Source organism: Phyllobates terribilis, unplaced genomic scaffold, assembly GCF_046119375.1.
Source record: "Phyllobates terribilis strain yellow unplaced genomic scaffold, ASM4611937v1 Scaffold_4__5_contigs__length_816908805, whole genome shotgun sequence".
Lineage (NCBI taxonomy): Eukaryota > Metazoa > Chordata > Amphibia > Anura > Dendrobatidae > Phyllobates > Phyllobates terribilis.
This window is the reverse complement of record NW_027362764.1, coordinates 92,389,148-92,403,167: the sequence shown is the minus strand read 5'-3', so window position 1 is coordinate 92,403,167 and position 14,020 is coordinate 92,389,148. Positions and strand designations below refer to the sequence as shown.

At 40.8% G+C, this 14,020-nt stretch overlaps 1 long non-coding RNA gene across 1 annotated transcript; it reads right to left on the bottom strand.

The window, feature by feature from the left end:
* Positions 1-214: 214 nt before the first annotated feature.
* Positions 215-10,723, bottom strand: LOC141265053 (uncharacterized). The gene is made up of 3 exons (XR_012320039.1): positions 10,543-10,723; positions 3,979-4,229; positions 215-2,282 (listed from the first exon to the last, which is right to left on the bottom strand). It is a non-coding gene; the product is annotated as an uncharacterized lncRNA (long non-coding RNA).
* Between the last annotated feature and the right edge of the window lie 3,297 nt (positions 10,724-14,020).

Here is a 14,020-nt window from a genome sequence, read left to right as displayed (position 1 = left end):
TAGCACAACCCTAACCCTAGCACAATCCTAACCCTAGCACAATCCTAACCTTAACACAACCCTAACCCTAGCCCTAGCACAACCCTAACCCTAGCCCTAGCACAACCCTAACCCTAGCCCAAGCACAACCCTAACCCTAACCCTAGCACAACCCTAACTCTAGCACAACCCTAAACTTAACCCTAGCACAATCCTAACCCTAGCAAATACCTAACCCTAACCTTAGCATAACCCTAACCCTAGCCCTAGCACAACCCTAACCCTAGCACAACCCTAACCCTAGCACAACCATAACCATAGCACAACCATAACCATAGCACAACCATAACCCTAGCAAAACCCTAGCCATAGCACAACCCTAACCCTAGCACAATCCTAACGCTAGCACAATCCTAACCCTAGCACAACCCTAACCCTAACACAACCCTAACCCTAACCCTAGCACAACCCTAACCCTAGCCCTAGCACAACCCTAACCCTAGCACAACCCTAAACCTAACCCTAGCACAATCCTAACCCTAGCACAATCCTAACCCTAACCTTAGCATAACCCTAACCCTAGCCCTAGCACAACCCTAACCCCAGTACAACCCTAACCCTAGCACAACTATAACCATAGCACAACCATAACCCTAGCACAACCCTAACCCTAGCACAACCCTAACCCTAGCACAATCCTAACCCTAACCTTAGCATAACCCTAGCCCTAGCACAACCCTAACCCTAGCCCTAGCACAACCCTAGCCGTAGCACAACTCTAGCCCTAGCACAACCCTAACCCTAGCACAACCCTAACCCTAAGCCTAGAACAACCCTAAAGTTTAATTTTTACGCCGTTCCTCCTGCGGTATAAGTGATTAGATGACTTTATTCTTCAGGTCGGTGCGATTACAGCGATTCCAGATTCATATTGGGTTTTTATGTTTGTCAGCTGTCATACACTAAAAGACGCTATTTTTTGCAAAGACTAGTTTTTGCAATTATGTAAGGGCTTGTTTCTTGCGGGACGAGTTGACGTTTTTATTGGGACCATTTTCAAGCAATTGACATTTTTTGATCGCTTTCTATTCCAATTTTTGGGGGCAGAATAAACAAAAAACAACAATTAAGGAATTTTTTGGGTTCTTTTTTTATGCTGTTCCGTTTGTGGTAAAATTGATAGGGCAGCGTTATCCTTCGGGTCAGTACATTTACAGCGATACTACATTTATATAGTTTTTTCATGTTTTTGACTCTTTTATACAATAAAAACTATTTTAAGAAAAAATATTTTTTTTTGTATTGATTTATTCTGAGAGCTATAATTTTTTTTATTTTTAAGCTGATGGAGCTGTATGGTGGCTTGTTTTTTGTGGGACAAGATGACATTTTCAGTGGTACCATTTTTATTTACATTATATAGTATAATATTTTTTAATTTTTTTATATTTTTACCATTTTTTTTCACTTTTGACACTTTCTTTTACTTTTACACTTTGTCCCACTATGGGACTTTCACTTTTTTCAGGCTGATCGCTTGTATAGCATAGAGATGCAGCAGCAGCAGCATCTCTTTGCTATACAGTCTGGCAGCGCTGCATGCTGAAGTTACTTTGATCGTGCAGTGCGCATGATCAAAGTAAGTTCCTGATGCCTGGTGACCGGAATGTCATCATGACTGGTCAACCCCTTTAAGGTTAATTTGCAAAATTTGACAGACAGCACTAAATGCCTGCTGATCTGCAACTGTAATAGATCGTTCAGTGCGTAAAGATCATTTCATCTGACAAATGAGCATTTTGCTCATTCCTCAGGTGATCGGCAGCCTCTTTAGACTACAAGATTATTGGGAAGCGAGCATTCTTAGGAATGCTCATTCAAGATAATGCTGCCGTGTGAATGGAACCTTATTATGAACTTCTTTAGAAAGTAAAATACCCTGGATTGACTTTGGTTATGAGAGCTGTTGAGTCTTATCATTCTTTGGGGCAAAAGACTTCAGTTTTGTAGGCTTCTAGAGACAGCCAGAGGACATGAATGCTTACACAGGACCCTACTTAAATTCTAAAGGCTTTCTCTGTATTAAAATGATAAATCTGAGTCCATTGTGTTCATTTATGGTGATGTTTTATCTGTCACGAATGAAAGTACATGGACGGATGGTTCAGTGAAGAGAACATGCATATCTTAGCTTACATTTGCAAAAAGTTAAAAATGTATTCTCCACAAGCAGAGAGCATTCCCATTGTAACGGATCTTGGCAAGCAGCTAGCATATGCTTTTGGTTTACTGTGAGTTGAGAGCTGAAAAAAAGGAAAAATATATTGTAAAAAACACTATTTATTCAATACTGTGAGCACTAAGTGATATTTATCATTTCAAAATGATGTGCTGGGCTTCAAGACATTACTAAATTGGTCTAGTCATATGATTAAGCTAAATGTTTGCATTTATATAAGCCTTGGAAAAAAAATTAATATTGGCAATTTTACAACATCAATAAGTTTTTGGAATAGTTTCAACACATTGTTATTTATCACAGCAAATAAAATTGTGTTCTGTTTAGGCGTTTTGGCTGAAAAGCTGCAGAGAAGCCTGACCAAGAACAGAACCGTGTTTATCAAACTCAGATCTTATAAAGAAAGCTAAAACAGTTCAGTGCTTCTCAGTTTATTATTTTAGGCTTAATCGTAAGCAGTCAGTTGCATTAATTACCTAATTTTACCCGAAGCATGGAGTGTTAAGCTTTGTTGAACATGAACATTGAAATCTGAATTGTTTGGGTTACAGTTTTTTGAAATTTAGCATAAACTTACCTGTTCTAATGCAGAACCTGGGAAAACAAGATTAGGTCTTGCTGTAAGTAAAACACCATAATGTTTCTGGTTATTCATATCGTAAAGTTTTTCTTTTAATAAAAAGATATGTAACTTTCAAGTTAGAGTTATTTTACTTTTAAGAGCTTAGTTTTGCCCACTTTCCTATTGATTATCCAAAAGGCCGGTTTCACAAATCTATTTTTTAAGGTTCAAGTACACATTGTGATGTTTGGACCGCCCGCGGGTCTCCTGACCCAAACTCAACAGCCGAATGCGCATATAAATGAGTCCAAACATCACAGTCGGTACTCGGAGGGTGACTCATCGATATGTGAATCCAGCCGAAGGAGATTTGTATCACAAAATGTTGTTAATGACAAACCAAGTTAAATTGGTCTGCCAACTGGGCGCAGACTAAATGTGTGTCTGACATTGTGAAATTGGACCGAACCTTTGGAAAAAATTTAATATCCTGTATAGCACAGTGAATATGGGCAGTAATTTGTAAATTACAGAACCATTCCAGAATTGTTTTCTTTCCTGTTCCCTGCCCCTAGTCTTATATTTACCAGCCACCGTCTTCATCTGTTCTCGGCACCACTCTGGTCAGAGTAGAGCAGTTTGTGACCTGCCGGATTGCTCCAGTGTTTGCTGGGTGAGCCGGAAGTCACTTCTCAATGTAAGTCTATGAGAGCCAGAATGGAGCCATAATATGGCTCTCATACACTTACACTGAAAACTTGTGATTGTTACCCCTGACTTCCGGTCAATTAGAAGTTGTGATCACAAGATGGTGGTGCAGGACCGGAGCGGCGCCAGGAGCAGCTGAAGACGGCGGCTGGTAAATATAATACTAGGCTTAGCAAACTTAGATTAGCGGAGCAAGTTTAATCCTGCAGTAAACGAGAAATGCTGGAGTGGTGCCATAAGGGTGGGACACAAACTGTCTTTGTGCCCAAGGCAGCACTTGCAAAATTCACACCTCCACCCTCTCAGCTGCAGAAATTTAGCATGATAGATTTCAGAGTTTCAAGAGTGGGAAATTATATATATAAAAAGTGAACCTATTAAATCCCCTGCCCCTCCAGTGCTGCCATTTTGGAAGTCACCGCCAGTCCTCGATGTAAATAATTCACATGCCTGCTGCAACTAACCGCTGGCCTCAACTGTGGTGTTTTACCTTGTTCCTTCTATCCCTCCGACCATGATGTCCTTCTCCAGTGATTGCTCTCTTCTTATGATGTGTCCAAAATAGGCCAATCGTAGGTTGGTAATTCTTGCTTCTATGACTTGTTTAGTTCCAAAATTGATTTGTTTGTTCTTCTCACCATCCATGATATTGATAACATCCTTCTCAGGCACCACATTTAAAAGCCGTCGATTCTTCTTCTGCTTTGTTTCTATATCGCCAGGTTTCGTATCTGTATGTTACTGCAATAAAGAGCAAACTATGTACGAGCCTTATTTACCTGAAATTTTTTTTTATATCTGTCACATAATTTTGTTGTGATTATGAAAGTTTTGTCTTTTTTTTTTTGCGGCTTTAAAGTTCTGAGACCTTTTAGAACACAAGAAGTGTACAGCCCAAACCCATAAATTATATGTGAACTTTTAACTATAACTCAGAAGCTCGAAACGTCTGACTTTCACAAAGAACAAATATCCAGGGGAAGCCCGGCTAATAATTCACTTCTCATGGCCTCCCTCACTGATAAACGACTATTTGCGGAGAAAATGCTTTTGTTTTTCCAGCTTTGCAAGCAGTAATACCTGAACAGAGCTGTCATTATAGAAGCAGCTGGATGAAAGGGAAAATACAAAGAGAAAATTACTTCGGTTTGTTTTTCTCACCATTAAATATTTCTGGGTTTAAGGAGCATTTTAACAGTTTCTAATCCCATAATATCCCTTAAGATGTGCAGCAATTTCAATGTCTCTCCTTGAAGTACCCGAATGGATGTGAATACTTGTTGCCCTCCTGTGCAAAGCTATTTTTCTCCTGGCAAAACCCACCATTATATGGAAAAGTTGATGCTTTGTATGAGATTTACTGATAATCTATATTATTACTAAACAGTGGGTCATGTTTATGAAATACTTGTAAATGGAGACATTTTAACATATTTTTACAAAGTCTATTTAAAGTTTCGTTACAGAGTATTTTTGCAAAAATTTTAAAGTGTAGCTGTGATTTCACACAAAAACTGTAGAAAAGTAAGGACTTCCTCCCATGTAATGAAAACCAGTTAAATCTTCTTTTGGCCTTGATTCACATGTTTTGTAACCTGTCATGCACTTTTTTCATGTGGGTATTTTCTCTTCATCAGCAACCTGCAAGCACTATACAGTGGTGGCCAAAAGTATTGGCACCCCTGCAATTCTGTCAGATAATACTCAGTTTCTTCCTGAAAATTATTGCAATCACAAATTCTTTGGTATTATTATCTTCATTTAATTTGCTTGAAAGGAAAAAACACAAAAGAGAATGAAGCAAAAATCAAATCATTGATCATTTCACACAAAACTCCAAAAATGGACCAGACAAAAGTATTGGCACCCTCAGCCTAATACTTGGTTGCACAACCTTTAGCCAAAATAACTGCGAACAACCGCTTCCGGTAACCATCAATGAGTTTCTTACAATGCTCTGCTGGAATTGTAGACCATTCTTCTTTGGCAAACTGCTCCAGGTCCCTCATATTTTAAGGGTGCCTTCTCCAAACTGCCATTTTGAGATCTCTCCACAGTTGTTCTATGGGATTCAGGTCTGGACTCATTGCTGGCCACCTTAGAAGTCTCCAGTGCTTTCTCTCAAACCATTTTATAGTGCTTTTGGAAGTGTGTTTTGGGTCATTGTCTTGCTGGAAGACCCATGACCTCTGAGGGAGACTCAGCTTTCTCACACTGGGCCCTACATTATGCTGCAAAATTTGTTGGTAGTCTTCAGACTTCATAATGCCATGCACACGGTCAAGCAGTCCAGTGCCAGAGGCAGCAAACCAACCCAAAAACATCAGGGAACCTCCGCCATGTTTGACTGTAGGGACCATGTTCTTTTCTTTGAATGCCTCTTTTTTTTTCCTGTACACTCTATGTTGATGCTTTTTTCCAAATAGCTCTACTTTTATCTCATCTGACCAGAGAACATTCTTCCAAAACGTTTTAGGCTTTCTCAGGTAAGTTTTGGCAAACTGCAGCCTGGCTTTTTTATGTCTCGGGGTAAGAAGTGGGGTCTTCCTGGGTATCCTACCATACAGTCCCTATTCATTCCGACGCCGACGGATAGTACGGGATGACACTATTGTACCCTCGGACAGCAGGGCAGCTTGAACTTGCTTGGATGTTAGTCGAGGTTCTTTATCCACCATCCGCACAATCTTGCGTTGAAATCTCTCGTCAATTTTTCTTTTCCGTCCACATCTAGGGAGGTTAGCCACAGTGCCATGGGCTTTAAACTTTTTGATGACACTGCGCACGGAAGACACAGGAACATTCAGGTCTTTGGAGATGGACTTGTAGCCTTGAGATTGCTCATGCTTTCTCACAATTTGGTTTCTCAAGTCCTCAGACAGTTCTCTGGTCTTCTTTCTTTTCTCCATGCTCAATGTTGTACACACAAGGACACAGGACAGAGGTTGAGTCAACTTTAATCCATGTTAACTGGCTGCAAGTGTGATTTAGTTATTGCCAACACCTGTTAGGTGCCACAGGTAAGTTACAGGTGCTGTTAATTACACGAATTAGAGAAGCATCACATGATTTTTCAAACAGTGCCAATACTTTTGTCCACCCCCTTTTTTAGGTTTGGTGTGGAATTATATCCAATTTTGCTTTAGGACAATTATTTTTGTATTTTTTCATTGAAGACAAATTAAATGAAGATAATAATACCAAAGAATTTGTGCTTGCAATCATTTTCAGGAAGAAACTGAGTATTATCTGACAGAATTGCAGGGGTGCCAATACTTTTGGCCACCACTGTATGTGCTGTAGCCTCCTTCTACCTCACTTCCCAGCCTGCATTGCTCATACTATTTAAATAACTTTCCTGTCCCAAACTGAAGTCCACCTCCCTGTTATATCTGTATGCGGCTTGACAGACAGGGGAGAAGGAACAGAGACAAATACCTGATTTGATTTCTGACGTAATAAAGGTTAATTGAAATGGTCTTTAAAGGGAATCTGTCAGTAAGATCAACCCTCCTAAGCAAATGAGCTGTTAAGATCTATGAGCCGGACATAGATCTCCCTGAGAATCTGCCTCCAAAGCTTACTGCTAACGGCTCCTTTCATTTAAATAAGACCTTGAGATAGATTCGCGGGGAAATCTATGTCCGGCCCATAGATCTTAACAGCTCATTTACATATAACAAAAATATGGATTTCTCTGAAATCAGACATCAGATTGCAGATATCAATGTATCATTTTATTCAGCTTCTTATGACCTACATGCCCATATAGATGGCTTAGGAGGGCTGATCCTACTGACAGATTCATTTTAATATGTTCCATTAAACTCTTTTAAAATAAAACAATTACATTTCCTCAATAGGAAAGTTTCTGATGATTTCCTTTAGAGTAAGACCCCTGCGCGATCGTGCACACTTTCTGGCAGGTATGTGTAGCCATGACATCAGTACTACACACCTCCTGATGCCAACAACCCTTTTAAACAACTTCTGATAAAATATAACTTCTTAGTGAGTATAGTAAATCACTTCACTCTCAACTGGAATGCACTGTACTTACTTGTGCAACAATAAAGATGGCCCTGCCCTTCTTTTTTTACTGTTTCTTTAGGAGGCTCTACTAAATTGTCTTCTGGTCTTTACCTTTCTTTCTTTCTTTCTTTCCCCATCATATTTACTGCTATCTTATCCTTGTTACAATGTAGTACATTGTACCCTGTCGGGAGCCCTTACCATTTATTTCTATTAATGGCCTAAATTTTTAAGTAAATCAGAATTAAAAGCACTGTTAAAGAAAAGCATTACAAACCCACTAATGGCCAAACATTGAATGGGAAGAGTACATGGTAAGAAATAACTGCACACTGGCTTCCTTCATGCTTGGTAGCCTTGTTGCATAATGTCCTGCTGTTTTTTGTTGGGAATGATCCCAGTAATGAAGGCTAAAAGCTTTGATCAATAACTCTGTTACTATTTGCTATTGTATAACATACAAAGGTACAAGGTAGATGAGCTCAGGTGTAACAAGGAAATTAATGAAAGGATACAGTCTATAAACAAACACAAGCTTAGCTGAAGTTAGAATTCATAATAGCATTTTATTCAATAAAACCTTCACTTCTGAGCATGGCTTGGAGCTATATTAATCCTAGGATAAGGATCTAGGCTGGTATCGGGTTGTTTGCAAAAGAAAATCACATAAATAATTACTGTCTTTACAGAAACAAATGTTGGAGGCTAAATCAAGTTTCGCTAAGACTTTATATAACTTGAAACAGTATTGACATTGTAAAACTAGGCCAAAGCAAATCTTACAGCAATTAATTTATAATATTTATAATCAAGAAACATGAGGCATAATGTAACCTAAATTACTAATAATAAAATATTCAAAATAATCATCTTATATTTGCTTTCCTACCATAACACCTTGCTCTGTGGCTTCTAACAATCGAATGATGATGCTATAGAAGGTACAGAGGCGGTACAGAGGTAGCTTTAAAGCTACTCAGCCATTGAAAAAGACACCAATGTTATTAATGAAACATACTAGTTGGGGGCACCTGATACAGGCTTTGCATTGGGACTCAGGAGGTTCAAGTTACACATCTGCAGCAATCCATCTGATTTTCCAACTCAACTCTCCTGTTCTGTTAACATGCACAAAAACTAGAGATAGTTGTCGACCAAAGAAGCGTTTGTGGCACTCTGCTATCACAGATGCCACAGGACCCAAAAGGGTGCATGGACGGACTTCTCCACAAGAGGCCCTTAATATACACAGACACCTCCACCCTTCCACCTCATACCACCAGAGGGAGCCTGTTAGGGATATATATACTGGAGAGTGGAGTTAGGTAGCAGAGTGTGCTGGCACTAGAGATCAGTGAAGAGGCAGCACCTGTTGAGCTGCTGTGCTGAGGGCCCCGAGTGTGGCCGGAGGCAAGGAGAGGAGAGAGAAGTTAAGGGGGCAGAGGAGCATCTTAAGCTCACCCCAGAACACAAGCCGGACACCGGGTCCGCGCTTACAGGGTCCTCTACGCCCAGTAGGAACAACCGGTATACCAAGAGGATTCCAGACCCCTGGTCAACCTGAAGCTATAATCATTTACAGAACTAGGAACCACGAAGGCCCCAGCATCCAGGGATAGTGGTAGCCAGAGAAAAGTTCTACTACCAAGCAGACAGGTGAGAGAGTGAAACAGTACAGAAGCTAGGCCTAGTTTCAGGCTGGCCAGGAGCTTTAGAGAGAGGAAGAAACAGACCAGGAGGCCTACTACCCGCTCACTGGGGAAAGTCCAGAAGTGCACCCTTCCTGCTAAGTACCCTGGACCATACCTGCCGTTTACACCAGTAAAGGTACTGAAGCGAATCCCCTGTGTGCATGTCTGTCATTCCCCTGACCCGACCTCTCACCTGCATCCCTTCCATCAACCCTGCCCCGGGGGCCCGCTCTGCCTGTGGGGAGCAGAAACACCTCAGCTGCCATCCCATCACCCCCGGAGGTCTGTAGCAGCGCTGGTACCCATTACCAGGAGCCACAGGTGGCGTCACGAGACAAAACTGTTATTCATCCCTTCAAGTAACAAACCCCTTTTTAAGAGTGACCCCAGGGTAAGGGCCCGGGAGCCGACCGCCGTGACATCCCAAGAAGGTAAAAGCCCGGGTACCGAGTCCCCCATATCCCCCTGGGCGAGTCATGTTCAGCCATCAGCTATGTCTCCTGACACCTTAAAGGGAATCTGTCACCAGGTTTTTGCCACCTAATCTGAGAGCAGCATGAGGTAGAGGCAGAGACTCTCATTCCAGTGATTTGTCACTTACTGGGCTGCTTGCTGTAGTTTTTATAAAAAAAAATTATCAGCAGGAGATTATAACTACAGGGACTACTTAGCCTACTGCTAGAAAGTCAAACCCCACCCCACCACTGATTGACAGATTTCTGCCTATGTACACTGTACTCAGAAAGCTGCCAATCAGTGGTGTGGGCGGGGTTATAAAGGGCTCAATATTAAGAGCACTGCTAGATCTGCAGCTTTTAATACAAACTGCAGCAACCAGTAAAGTTTAGATCAGTTTACATTAACTGACTTGCGGCACAATATGACTGCCGATCGGTAAACTTTTACCTATCTGTGGTCGTTTAAATGATGTACATTGGGCGATTTATACTAGATCACCCAGTGCACATAGGCTGCCATGGCAGAGCGAGTCCTATTTACACAGGACGATGCACTGCCGAGAATGACAATTTTTTTTTCGCTGCACAAAAGATCAAGAGTGTTTTGCTTCTTCATCGGATAATCGGCAACTTGATTACACATTTATAGGGTTTCACACTCTCAAGTAGGGAGTAGGTACCATCCACCCAGGCACTGGATTCTTGTGTCAAAACAAAGTGATGTTTATTTCCACAGGTTGCACAGCACCAAAAATAAAACCATGAAAACACAAAATCCGTAGCCTTGTCCAGGCACTAAATAAACAAAATAGACCCTGACTATTCATACATGGCTGAGCTAGCCCCAGTTCGGTCACACAAAACAACTATTACCTTTAGCAGCCACTGATGCTCGCAGTTTGGTGCACACGACCTGTGCAGTCTCTTCTCGGAGAGAGATTCTGGCTTGTCTCTCTCAAGCTCCAATAACATCCACTCTGCTCGGCTTCCCCCAGCTAACTGTTTAAGGTGAATCCCTAGCCTGGTTATGTGCAGAACTAATCAAGTGTACCTAATCAAAACCTGTAGAGCTAGGATTTAACCTTAGGCTACCTGGCTTTTCTGCAAGGGCAATATAATCATGGACAAACATTTTTAAGAAAGCTTGTTTCAATATTATCTTGCCATGCAAACAGACTGCTGATGCAGCTTAAAGAGAACCTGTCAGCACAATTTTGTAATATAATGTAAAAACATAGCTGTAATGGCACTGTAATGCTGATTAAATGGATAACTTTGGTAAAGAAATCAGCTTTGTGCTTTTTCTTTAATCACTATTTGAAGTTTTCGGTTAATTGGATTTCGGTCCTCAGGGGCCGGACTGTGCACTGGGGTCTTCTCCTCCCTGTATGTGATTCCTTGGCCCCTCAGCTGGCTCCGGTCTGTGAATCACCGGCCTCCTCTGATTGTAATCTCAGCAGTGATCTGTCATTCACAGACCGGAGGCAGCGAAGGGGCTAGAAATCAGACAGGGAGGAGAAGACCCCAGTGCACAGTCCGGCCCCTGAGCACCGAAATCTAATTAGCAGAAAACTTCAAATGGTAATTAAAGAAGAACAGCAAAGCAGTTTTATTCACCAAATGTATCAATGTAATCTGTATGACAGAATCATTACAGCCATGTCCTTACTTTCCATTACAAAATCGTGCTGACAGGTTCTCTTTAAATGATACATTGCATGAATCAGGGTCTCTGCCCCTACATCATCAGATGGGGTAGCAAAAACCCGGTGACAGACTCCCTTTAGATACACATACATTCTCAGCTTGGCTGCGTCTTCAATGGGTAGAGAGCAGTAAGCTGCTGCCAATCACCTCTGACACCAGTTATCTCCATGGAGAACAAAAGAATAAGGCTTTTACATTTAAACTGCCTAATCTTTCCCTTTCCTGACATCTTCTGCCGGGGAAGAATCAAGGGGCCATGGTCAACTGATACTGCAGAAATCGGTGTGTTCACCTGATTTTAATGTGTATGGGGTCCTTAATTCTGCCAGCGGACCTCCTGTTCACATTACTGTCTGTCCCCTATCATAGTATTAAATAGTTATACAGTTAGCATCAACATTCAGAACTAGAATTTTATGAATTTACAAAGTTTTTTTTTTCTTTAAAAAAAGTGTCCAATCCTTTTCTGAAACCATCAATGGTTTCCGCTTTGACCAACTCCTGAGGTCAGCTATTTCGCAGATTAATAGTTCTCATGGTCAAGTACTCCTGTCTCCTACGGAGATTCAACCTTTATTCTCTAAACAGATGGAGTCACATCTTTTTTCTAAGGAATTTTACTTGAAACAGCTTTTGCCATATTTGTTTATGGGCTATTTATAAGAGTATTTCTTCTAATCCTAACTAAGATCCTCCATGCCCCTTACCAGTCTTGTGGCTCTTCTTTGCATCTTTTTCCAGCTCCAGGACTTTCTTTCTGTGAACTGGTGCCCAGTACAGAACGATATATTCCAGATGAGGTTGTGCTAATGATTCGAAAAGTGATCCCATTACGTCCTGTAGCGTGAGTCTATGCCTCTTTTAATACATAATATCCTGCTGGCCTTAGAAGCTGCTGATTGACAATGTATACTATTATTTAGTGCGCAATCTACAAGTACAAGCAGATCCTTCTTTACAAGGGACTCTCATAGTTTTCCTTCCCCTAGAACATATGGTGCCCTTAGATTATTAGTGTCCAGATTCAAAACTTCACATGTATCCACATATCTGACAAGTGGATACCAAAACCTTTAGCTTGTCCAAGTTACCCTGTAACTTATGAGCATCCTCCATAGACTGCTCTACACTACATAGTTTGGTGTCATCTGCAAAAGTAGAAACCATACTATTAATCCCATCTTCTACATCATTAAAAAAAAGTTGAATATTAGTGGACACAGGACTGAACTTTGGGGTACAACACTTATAACCAGAAATAATTCAGACTAGCAATTATTAACCACCTCTCTCTGCGGGGAAAGACTTCAACTCTGAAGAAGCCCAGTCTTCTGAGTCAAGGTTGGATTATAATTTCTGAAATCATGCGGTAGGAATTTATGTAGTATTCTTCACGGAATACTTATGATGTATATTTTTATATACCGGTGCATCTCACTAAATTAGAATATCATCAAAAAGTTCATTTTTTTCAGTACTTCAATACAAAAAGTGAAACTCATATATTATATAGAGTCATTACAAACAGAGTGATCTATTTCAAGTGTTTATTTTTGTTAATGATTGTGTTATTTTTGTTGATGATTATGGCTTACAGCCAATGAAAACACAAAAGTCATTAACTCAGTAAATTAGAATAATTATCAGAAAACACCTGTAAAGGCTTCCTAAGCATTTAAAAGGGTCCCTTGTTCTGTTTCAGTAGGCTCCACAATCATGGGGAAGACTGCTGACTTGACAGTTGTCCAAAAGGCAGTCATTAACACTAAGTAAATGCAAAGTAAATTTTGCATTTCATTTGGAAATCCAGGTCCCAGAGTCTGGAGGAAGAGTGGAGAGGCCACAATCCAAGCTGCTTGAGGTCTAGTGTGAAGTTTCCACAATCAGTGATGGTTTAGGGAGCCATGTCATCTGCTGGTGTAGGTCCACTGTGTTTTATCAAGACCAAAGTCAGCGCAGCCGTCTACCAGGACATTTTAGAGCACTTCATGCTTCACTCTGCTGACAAGCTTTTGGAGATGGAAATTTCATTCTCCAGCAGGACTTGGCCCCTGTCCACACTGCCAAAAGAACCAATACCTGGTTTACACACAACAGTATCATTGTGCTTGATTGGGCAGCAAACTCGCCTGACCTTAACCCCATAGAGAATCAATGGGGTATTGTCAAGAGGAAGATGAGAGACACCAGACCCAACAATGCAGACGAGCTGAAGGCTGCTATCAAAGCTACCTGGGCTTCCATAACACCTCAGCAGTGGCACAGGCTGATCGCCTCCATGCCACATTGCCGCATTGATGCAGTAACTGATGCAAAAGGAGCCCCGACCAAGTATTGAGTGCATTTACTGAACATACATTTCAGTAGGCCAACATTTAGGATTTTAAAAACATTTTTCAAGCTGTTGTTATAAAGTATTCTAATTTACTGAGATAATGACTTGTGTTTTCATTGGCTGTAAGCCATAATCATCAACATTAACAGAAATAAACACTTGAAATAGATCACCCTGTTTGTAATGACTCTATATAATATATGAGTTTCACTTTTTGTATTGAGGAACTGAAATAAATTAACTTTTTGATGATATTCTAATTTAGTGAGATGCACCTGTATGTGATTTAGGTCTATGCTAAGAGAGCAA